Consider the following 11,700-nt stretch of genomic DNA (forward strand, 5'->3'; position numbering starts at 1 on the left):
GCACTCCACTGCACTCCACTGCATTTCATTCAATTCCCTTCCATCCCATTGCATTCTTCATTCCACTCTGCTCCAACTCACTCCATTCCACTCCACTCCACTCCGTTCCATTCCATTCTATGGCATTCCATTCCATTCCTTTATTTCGAGAATATCTCACTCAGTCAGCCAGCCTGGAGTGCAGTGGCCCCATCCCACCTCCCGCTCCATTCCATTCCACTCCGCTCCACTCCTTTCCTATCCGTTCCATCCACTCCACTACTTTCCATTACTTCCGATTCCATTCCACTCCATTGCACTCCTTTTCACTCTACTGCACTCCTCCCTACTCCATTTCACTGCATCTGATTCCATTTCGCTCCATTCCATTGAACTCAACTCCACCCCACTCCAGTCCACTTCATTCCATTCCATTCCGTTCCATTCCTCTCCATTCCACTCCAATCCACTTCACTTCATTCCACTCCACTCCAATGCACCCCATTGCATTCCATTCCATTCCACTGCATTCCATTCCATTCCTTTCTTTCGAGAGTATCACACTCTGTCACCCATCCTGGAGCGCAGTGGTACAATCTCAGCTTCCATTGCGTTCCATTCCATTCCATGAGACTCCTCTGCACTCCACTCCATTCCATTCCACTTCACCCATCGTCACTCCACTCCACCCCTTTCCAATCCACTCCACTCCATTGCATTCCACTGTGCTCCATTCCATGCCACTCCGTTCTATTCCTCACCACTCCAATCGACTAGACTCCACTGCATTCCACTACCCTCCATTCCATTCAATTCCATGCCATTCCGATGTATTTCACTCCACTCCACTCCACTCAATTCCTGTCCATTACCCTCCTCTCAAATACATTCCACTTCAGTAAACTCCATTCGATTAAATTCCACTCCAGTCCACTCCACTCCTCTCCATTCCACTACATTCCATTCCATTTCGTTCCATTCCACTCCCCTCCCTTCCATTCGTTTCCACACCATTCCACTCCACTCCATTCCATTCCAATCCACTCTAATCCACTCTACTCCACTCCTTTCCACTTCTTTCGATTCCTCTACTTTCAACTCCACTCCACTCCCTTCCACTCCAATCCAATCCAATCCATTCCATTCCATATAATTACACTCCCTTCCACTCTACTCCATCCGCTGTATTCCAATCCACTGCTGTTAACTCCACTCTGCTCCCCTCCATTCCAATCCACTCCATTCTACTCTACTTCTCTCCATTCCATTCCTTTCCACTTCATTCCAATCTACTCCATTGCATTCCACTCCACTCCATTCCACTCCTTTCACACCTTTCCACTCCATTCCATTCCTCTCCACTCCACTCCACTCCACTCCATTCCACTCAATTCCATTGCATTCCATTCCCCTCCATTCCACTCTACTCCATTCCATGCCATTCCTTTCCAAACTATTCCACGTCACTCCATTCCATTGCATTCCAATCCATTCTACTCCACTCCACTCCCTTTCCAATCCACTCCATTCCTTTCCATTCCTTTCCATTCCATTCCATTCTACTCCATTCCTCTTCCCTCCACTCCACTCCACTCCATTCTATTCCACTCCATTCCACTGCACTCCAATCTTTCCCACTCCAATCCATTCCATTCTATTCCATTCCATTCCGTTCCACTCCATTCCATTCTACTCCTTTCCACTCCACTCCATTCTTTGCATTCCATTCCCTTCCACTGCTTTCCATTCCATTACTTTCAATTCTATTCTATTCTCCTCCGTTCCACTCAACTCTACTCCACTCCACTACATTCCATTACATCCAAATCCATTCCACTCCATTCCACTCCTCCACTTTGCTGCAATGCTCTCCTCTCAATTCCACTCCTTCTCATTCCATTCCGCTCCATTCCACTGCTATCCTCTCCACCTCAATCAACTCCGGTTCATTCCATTCCATTCCATCCCATTCCATTTCTCTCCATTCCATTCCACTCCACTCCACTTCACTCCAATCCACTCCATTCCATTCCATTCTACTCCATTCTATTCCATTCCATTCCATTCCATTCCATGCCGTTCTGTTGTACTCCATTGCATTCTTTTCCTTTCTTTCGAGAGTATCTCACTCTGTCACTCAGCATGGAGTGCAGTGGCACAGTCTCAGCTCCCGTTCTGTTCTGTTCCTTTTCTTTCCGTTCCACTCCATTCAGCTCTGCTAGGCTCTGCTCCGTTCCATTTCCTTCCATTCTACTCCAGTCCACTCCACTACATTGCGTTACATCCAATTGCATTCCACTGCTTTACACTCCTCTACACTTAACGGCATTCCACTCCACTCCATTTCACGCCATCCCCTTGCATTCATCTCCATTGCACTGTATTCCCCTCCCCCTCACTCCGCTCCATTTCAATCCATTCCATTCCATCTCATTCCAGTTCTCTCCATTCCAGGCCACTCCACTTGACTCCACTCTGTTCCCATGCAGTCCACTCCATTCCATTCCATTCCATTCCTTTCTTTCAATGTTATCTCACTCTGTCACATAGCCTGGAGCACAGTCGCACTATCTCCGCTTCTGTTCCATTCCATTCCATGCCATTCCATTCCATTCCACTACACTCCATTCCACTAAAATCTACTCCACTGCATTCCACTCCACTCCACTCCATTCTATTGCACTTCAATCCACTCCATTCAATTCCATTCAATTCCATTCCTTTCCACTTCACTCCACTCCACTACATGCCACTCCATTCCTCTCCATTCCATTCTGTTCCATTCCTTTCCACCCCACTCCACACCGTTCCACTCCACTCCATTCCATTCCATTTCGGTCCACTACACTCATCTCCACTCCAGTCCACTCCATTCCACTGCACTATACTCCATTTTATTCCACTCCCCTCCATTCCACTGCACTCCAATCCTTTCCATTTAATTTCAATCCACTCCATTCCATTCCTTTCCACTACATTCCATTCCATTCCCTTCCATTCCACTCCATTCCACTCCTCTGCAACCCACTCCATTCTACTCCACTCCATTCCACTCCATTCCATTCCACTCCATTCCAATCCACTCCTTTTCATTCCACTCCATTACCTTCCACTCCATTCCACTCCACTTAACTCCATTCCATGCCATTCCATTCCTTTCCTCTCGACTCCACATCACTCCACTCCTTTCATCTCCACTCCCCTCCACACAATTGCACATCCCTCCTTTCGATTCCATTCCATTCTCTTCCTCTTACTCCCCTCCATTCCACTCCACTCCACTCCATTCCTCTCCATTCCACTCCATTCCATTTTATTCCATTACATTCCACTCCATTGCATTCCCTTCCACTTCATTCCATTCCATGCCACTCCACTCCACTCCACTCCAATCTGCTTCATTCAATTCCTATCCACTTGTCTCCATTCCCTTCCATTCCACTCCATTCCATTCATTTCCACTCCATTCCACTCCACTCCACTCCTCTCCATTTCACTCCATTCAATTCCATTGCAGTCCATTCCGTTCCACGTCATTCCATCCCTCTCCATTCCAGTTCATTCCAATCCAATCCACTCCACTCCATTCCATTCCTCTCCATACCACTCATCTCCCTTCCTTCCCACTCCACTCTACTCCACTCCATTCCGTGCCATTCCATTCCATTTGGTTCCATTCCATTCCACTCCACTAGACTCCACTCCACTCCTTTAGATTCCATAGTACTCCATTTCACTGCTTTCCAATCCACACCACTGCGTTCCGTTGCATTCCCTTCCATTCCATTCGACTCCTCTCCATTCCACTCCACTCCACTCCACTCCATTCCAATCCATTGGACTCCATTTCACTCCATTCCATTCCATTCCACTCCATGCCACTCCACTCACCTCCACTCCCCTCCACTCCACTGCATTCTGTTCCATTCTATTCCATTCCAGTCCACTCTACACCTTCCAATCCTGTCCACTCCATTCCATTCCACTCCACTGCACTCCACTACATTCCATTGCATTCCACTCCCTTCCACTCCACTCCACTCCATTGCAGTGCCCTCCTCTCTATTCCACTCCACTCCATTCCATTCCATTCCATTGCATTCCACTCCATTCTATTCTGTTTCACTCCATTCCACTCTACTCCACTGTACTACATTCCCTTCCATTCCACTCCTTTGAAATCAGTTCTTTCCTTCCACAGAATCTCTCTCGGTCACTAAGGCTGGAGTGTAGTCACACAATCTAAGCTCACATTTCTCTTCTCCATTCCATTACATTCCATTCCATCCCATTCCATTTCTTTCTATTTCACTCCACTCCACTGCATTCCATTCCACTGCATCCCATTCCATTCCACTCTGTTCCTCTTCACTCCACTCCATTCTCCTCCTGTCCACTACATTCCATTCCATTTCACACCACTGCATTCCACTCCATTCTTTCGACACGATATCACTGTGTCAAACAGCCTGGAGAGCTTAGGCACAATCTCAGCTCACATTACATGTCAACTCTCTATTGAACTGCATTCTATTGCATTAAATTCCATTGCATCGCATTCCATTCCTTTGCTTTCCATTACATTCAATTCCATTCCATTCCACTCCTTTCCACTCCACTCCACTCCAGTACGTTCCTTTACATCCGATTCCATTCCACGCCATTGCACTCCTCTCCACTCCACTGCACTGCACTCCACTCCACACCATCCCATTACTTTCTGCTCCATTCCACAGCACTACACTCCTCACCACTCCACTCCACATCACTCCATTCTTTTACATCCGATTCCATTCCATTCCATTCCTCTCCATTCCACTGCACTCTACTTCAGTCCACTCGAATCCACCCAATTAAAAATTCTTTCCATTCCATTTCTTTCTTTCAAGAGTATCTCACTCTGTCACCCAGCGTGGAGTGCAGTGGCACAATCTCAGCTCACATATCATTTCATCATTCCATTACATTCCTTTGCATTCCATTCCATTCCAGTGCACTCCACTCAACTCAATTCCACTCCACTCCACTCCAATACGTTCCATTCCATTCCATTCCAATCCCTTCCATTCCACTCTGTTTTATCGACAGGATCTCCCTCTGTCACGCAGGCTCCAGCGCAGTGGCCAAATCACTGCACATATTTCTTCATTCCATTCGATTCAATTCCATTTCATTCCATTGGATTCCATTCCACTCCACTCCGTTCCATTCCACTCCACTCCGTTCCATTCCACTCCACTCCGTTCCTTTCCTCTTCATTCCATTCCACTCCATTCCACTCTCCTCCACGACACTCCACTCCATTTCACTCCACACCACTACACTCCTCTCCATTCCATTCCATTCCATTCCATTCCATTCCATTCCATTCCATTCCATTCCATTCCATTCCATTCCATTCCAATCCTTTTTTTCCACAGGATTTCATTCCGTCACAAAGGCTGGAGTGCAGTGGAACAATAACAGCTCACATTTCCTTTCAGCAGTCCATTGCATTCCATTCCAACCCATTGCATTCCATTCTATTTCACTCCACGATACTCCACTCCACTCCGTTCCATTCCACTCCGTCCCATTCCATTCGTCTCAATTCGACTCCACTCCACTCCACTCCACTCCATTCCATTCAATTCCATTCCACTCCATTTCATTTCACTGTATTGCATTCCATTCCTTTCTATCCACAGGATATAACGTGTCACCCAGTCTGGAGTGCAGTGGCACAATCTCAGCTCACACTACATCTCAACTTTCCATTGTATTATATTCTATTACAATGGATTCCATTCCATTCCATTACATTCCACTACTGTCCACTCAATTCTAGGCCATTCAACTCCGTTCAACTCCACTGCACTCCATTCCACTCCATCCCATTCCTTTCCACCCCATTCCACTATAATCCATTCCAACCCACACCACTCCAATTCATGCCATTACGTTCCATTTCTTTCCATTCCTCCACATTCCACTCCACTAATGTCCACTCTGTTCCATTCCATTCCACTGCGTTCCATTCCATTCCTTTCTTTTGAGAGTATGACACTCAGTCACCCTGCTTAGAGCACACTGGTAAAATCGCAGCTCCCATTCCATTCCATCCCATTCCATTCCACTCCACTCCAGTCCACTCCATTCTGCTCTGCTCCATTCCAGTCCATTACACTGCACTCCATTCCCTTGCACTACACTCCAATCCACTCCACTCCACTCCACTTCTATCCATTCCATTCCACTCCATTCCATGCCATTCCACTCCACTCCATTCCATTCCTTTCCTCTCCGCTCCACTCAATTCCATTCCACTCCACTTCACTCCAATCCATTCCACTCCTCTCCACTCCACTCCATTCCATTCTATTCCATTCCATTCCATTCTATTCCATTCCACTCCACTCCATTCCATTCCATTCCACTCCATTCCATTCCATTCAATTTAACTCCATTCCACTCCAGTCCACTAAATTCAATTTCACTCCGTTCCACTCCTTTCCACTTCATTCCATTCCACTCCATTCCACTCCAATCCATAAGACTCCATCCCACTCCTTTCCATTCCTTTCCACTCCACTCCACTCCAATCAACTGCGTTTCTCTCCACTCCATTCCATTTCATTTAATTCCACTCCTATTCACTCCATTCACTTCCACTCCACTCCACACCACGATATTCCATTCAACTGCACTCCACTTCACTCAATTCCATTCCACTCCACTCCCCTCCTCTCCACTCCATTCCATTCCATTCCACTCCACTCTACTCCAATGCATTCCATTCCACTCCACTTATCGCCACTGCATTCCGTTACACTCTACTCCATTCCATTCTATTCCATTCCATTCCACTCCACTACATTCCACTCCAATCCACCTCATATCATTCCATTCCATTCCACTCCGTTCCATTCCATTGTACTCCATTGAAGTACATTCAGCTCCATTCCACTCCACTCCACACCACTCTACTCCACTCTACTCCTTTCTATTCCTTTCCAATCCACTCCATTGCATTCAATTACACTCCATTCTATGCCAGTCCATTCCATTCCACTCCATTCCACTCTACTTCTTTCCACTCCATGCCATTACAGTCCACTGCATTCCATTTCATTCCACTCCACCCCGCTCCACTCCACTGCATTCGCTTCCATTCCACTCCATTCCCTTCCACTCCACTCCATTCCATTTCTTTCCATTCCATTTCACTCCATTGCATTCCATTCACTTCTTACGACAGGATATCACTATGTCACCCTGGCTGGAGTGCAGTGTCACAATCTCAGCTCATATTACATGTCAACTATACATTCCATTGCATTCTATTCCATTACATTCCATTGCATTCTTTTAATTCCGTTCCATTCAATTCTATTCCTTTCCATTCCATTCCATTCCATTCCACTCCATTTCAGTCCATTCCACTAAATTCCACTACACTACACTCAATTCTAGTCTATTGCACTCCATTCCATTCCACTTGGTTCCATTCCACTCCATTTGATTCCATTCCACTCCACTCCATTCCGCTGCACTCCATTCCATTCTGCTCCATTCCCCTCCTCTCCATTCTATCACATTCCACTCCACTCCACTCCATTCCATTCCACTCCATTTCACTCCACTCCACTACATTTCATTCCACTACGTTCCTTTCCATTCCATTCCATTCCATTCTATTCCACTCCATTCCTTTCCATTGCATTCCATTCCATTCCACCCTGGCCCACTCCATTCCACTCCACTTCTCTACGTTCCATTACATCCAATTCCATTCCACTGCATTCCTAACCTCTCCTCTCCAGTGCACTCCACTCCTGCCCATTCCACTCCTTTCCATTCCATTCTGCTCCATTCCACTGCAATGCACTCCACTGCACTCCACTGCATTTCATTCAATTCCCTTCCATCCCATTGCATTCTTCATTCCACTCTGCTCCAACTCACTCCATTCCACTCCACTCCACTCCGTTCCATTCCATTCTATGGCATTCCATTCCATTCCTTTATTTCGAGAATATCTCACTCAGTCAGCCAGCCTGGAGTGCAGTGGCCCCATCCCACCTCCCGCTCCATTCCATTCCACTCCGCTCCACTCCTTTCCTATCCGTTCCATCCACTCCACTACTTTCCATTACTTCCGATTCCATTCCACTCCATTGCACTCCTTTTCACTCTACTGCACTCCTCCCTACTCCATTTCACTGCATCTGATTCCATTTCCCTCCATTCCATTGAACTCAACTCCACCCCACTCCAGTCCACTTCATTCCATTCCATTCCGTTCCATTCCTCTCCATTCCACTCCAATCCACTTCACTTCATTCCACTCCACTCCAATGCACCCCATTGCATTCCATTCCATTCCACTGCATTCCATTCCATTCCTTTCTTTCGAGAGTATCACACTCTGTCACCCATCCTGGAGCGCAGTGGTACAATCTCAGCTTCCATTGCGTTCCATTCCATTCCATGAGACTCCTCTGCACTCCACTCCATTCCATTCCACTTCACCCATCGTCACTCCACTCCACCCCTTTCCAATCCACTCCACTCCATTGCATTCCACTGTGCTCCATTCCATGCCACTCCGTTCTATTCCTCACCACTCCAATCGACTAGACTCCACTGCATTCCACTACCCTCCATTCCATTCAATTCCATGCCATTCCGATGTATTTCACTCCACTCCACTCCACTCAATTCCTGTCCATTACCCTCCTCTCAAATACATTCCACTTCAGTAAACTCCATTCGATTAAATTCCACTCCAGTCCACTCCACTCCTCTCCATTCCACTACATTCCATTCCATTTCGTTCCATTCCACTCCCCTCCCTTCCATTCGTTTCCACACCATTCCACTCCACTCCATTCCATTCCAATCCACTCTAATCCACTCTACTCCACTCCTTTCCACTTCTTTCGATTCCTCTACTTTCAACTCCACTCCACTCCCTTCCACTCCAATCCAATCCAATCCATTCCATTCCATATAATTACACTCCCTTCCACTCTACTCCATCCGCTGTATTCCAATCCACTGCTGTTAACTCCACTCTGCTCCCCTCCATTCCAATCCACTCCATTCTACTCTACTTCTCTCCATTCCATTCCTTTCCACTTCATTCCAATCTACTCCATTGCATTCCACTCCACTCCATTCCACTCCTTTCACACCTTTCCACTCCATTCCATTCCTCTCCACTCCACTCCACTCCACTCCATTCCACTCAATTCCATTGCATTCCATTCCCCTCCATTCCACTCTACTCCATTCCATGCCATTCCTTTCCAAACTATTCCACGTCACTCCATTCCATTGCATTCCAATCCATTCTACTCCACTCCACTCCCTTTCCAATCCACTCCATTCCTTTCCATTCCTTTCCATTCCATTCCATTCTACTCCATTCCTCTTCCCTCCACTCCACTCCACTCCATTCTATTCCACTCCATTCCACTGCACTCCAATCTTTCCCACTCCAATCCATTCCATTCTATTCCATTCCATTCCGTTCCACTCCATTCCATTCTACTCCTTTCCACTCCACTCCATTCTTTGCATTCCATTCCCTTCCACTGCTTTCCATTCCATTACTTTCAATTCTATTCTATTCTCCTCCGTTCCACTCAACTCTACTCCACTCCACTACATTCCATTACATCCAAATCCATTCCACTCCATTCCACTCCTCCACTTTGCTGCAATGCTCTCCTCTCAATTCCACTCCTTCTCATTCCATTCCGCTCCATTCCACTGCTATCCTCTCCACCTCAATCAACTCCGGTTCATTCCATTCCATTCCATCCCATTCCATTTCTCTCCATTCCATTCCACTCCACTCCACTTCACTCCAATCCACTCCATTCCATTCCATTCTACTCCATTCTATTCCATTCCATTCCATTCCATTCCATGCCGTTCTGTTGTACTCCAGTGCATTCTTTTCCTTTCTTTCGAGAGTATCTCACTCTGTCACTCAGCATGGAGTGCAGTGGCACAGTCTCAGCTCCCGTTCTGTTCTGTTCCTTTTCTTTCCGTTCCACTCCATTCAGCTCTGCTAGGCTCTGCTCCGTTCCATTTCCTTCCATTCTACTCCAGTCCACTCCACTACATTGCGTTACATCCAATTGCATTCCACTGCTTTACACTCCTCTACACTTAACGGCATTCCACTCCACTCCATTTCACGCCATCCCCTTGCATTCATCTCCATTGCACTGTATTCCGCTCCACCTCACTCCGCTCCATTTCAATCCATTCCATTCCATCTCATTCCAGTTCTCTCCATTCCAGGCCACTCCACTTGACTCCACTCTGTTCCCATGCAGTCCACTCCATTCCATTCCATTCCATTCCTTTCTTTCAATGTTATCTCACTCTGTCACATAGCCTGGAGCACAGTCGCACTATCTCCGCTTCTGTTCCATTCCATTCCATGCCATTCCATTCCATTCCACTACACTCCATTCCACTAAAATCTACTCCACTGCATTCCACTCCACTCCACTCCATTCTATTGCACTCCAATCCACTCCATTCAATTCCATTCAATTCCATTCCTTTCCACTTCACTCCACTCCACTACATGCCACTCCATTCCTCTCCATTCCATTCTGTTCCATTCCTTTCCACCCCACTCCACACCGTTCCACTCCACTCCATTCCATTCCATTTCGGTCCACTACACTCATCTCCACTCCAGTCCACTCCATTCCACTGCACTATACTCCATTTTATTCCACTACCCTCCATTCCACTGCACTCCAATCCTTTCCATTTAATTTCAATCCACTCCATTCCATTCCTTTCCACTACATTCCATTCCATTCCCTACCATTCCACTCCATTCCACTCCTCTGCAACCCACTCCATTCTACTCCACTCCATTCCACTCCATTCCATTCCACTCCATTCCAATCCACTCCTTTTCATTCCACTCCATTACCTTCCACTCCATTCCACTCCACTTAACTCCATTCCATGCCATTCCATTCCTTTCCTCTCGACTCCACATCACTCCACTCCTTTCATCTCCACTCCACTCCACACAATTGCACTTCCCTCCTTTCGATTCCATTCCATTCTCTTCCTCTTACTCCCCTCCATTCCACTCCACTCCACTCCATTCCTCTCCATTCCACTCCATTCCATTTTATTCCATTACATTCCACTCCATTGCATTCCCTTCCACTTCATTCCATTCCATGCCACTCCACTCCACTCCACTCCAATCTGCTTCATTCAATTCCTATCCACTTGTCTCCATTCCCTTCCATTCCACTCCATTCCATTCATTTCCACTCCATTCCACTCCACTCCACTCCTCTCCATTTCACTCCATTCAATTCCATTGCAGTCCATTCCGTTCCACTTCATTCCATCCCTCTCCATTCCAGTTCATTCCAATCCAATCCACTCCACTCCATTCCATTCCTCTCCATTCCACTCATCTCCCTTCCTTCCCACTCCACTCTACTCCACTCCATTCCGTGCCATTCCATTCCATTTGGTTCCATTCCATTCCACTCCACTAGACTCCACTCCACTCCTTTAGATTCCATAGTACTCCATTTCACTGCTTTCCAATCCACACCACTGCGTTCCGTTGCATTCCCTTCCATTCCATTCGACTCCTCTCCATTCCACTCCACTCCATTCCACTCCATTCCAATCCATTGGATTCCATTTCACTCCATTCCATTCCATTCCACTCCATGC

Source organism: Pongo abelii, chromosome Y (assembly GCF_028885655.2).
Source record: "Pongo abelii isolate AG06213 chromosome Y, NHGRI_mPonAbe1-v2.0_pri, whole genome shotgun sequence".
NCBI classification, from domain to species: domain Eukaryota; kingdom Metazoa; phylum Chordata; class Mammalia; order Primates; family Hominidae; genus Pongo; species Pongo abelii.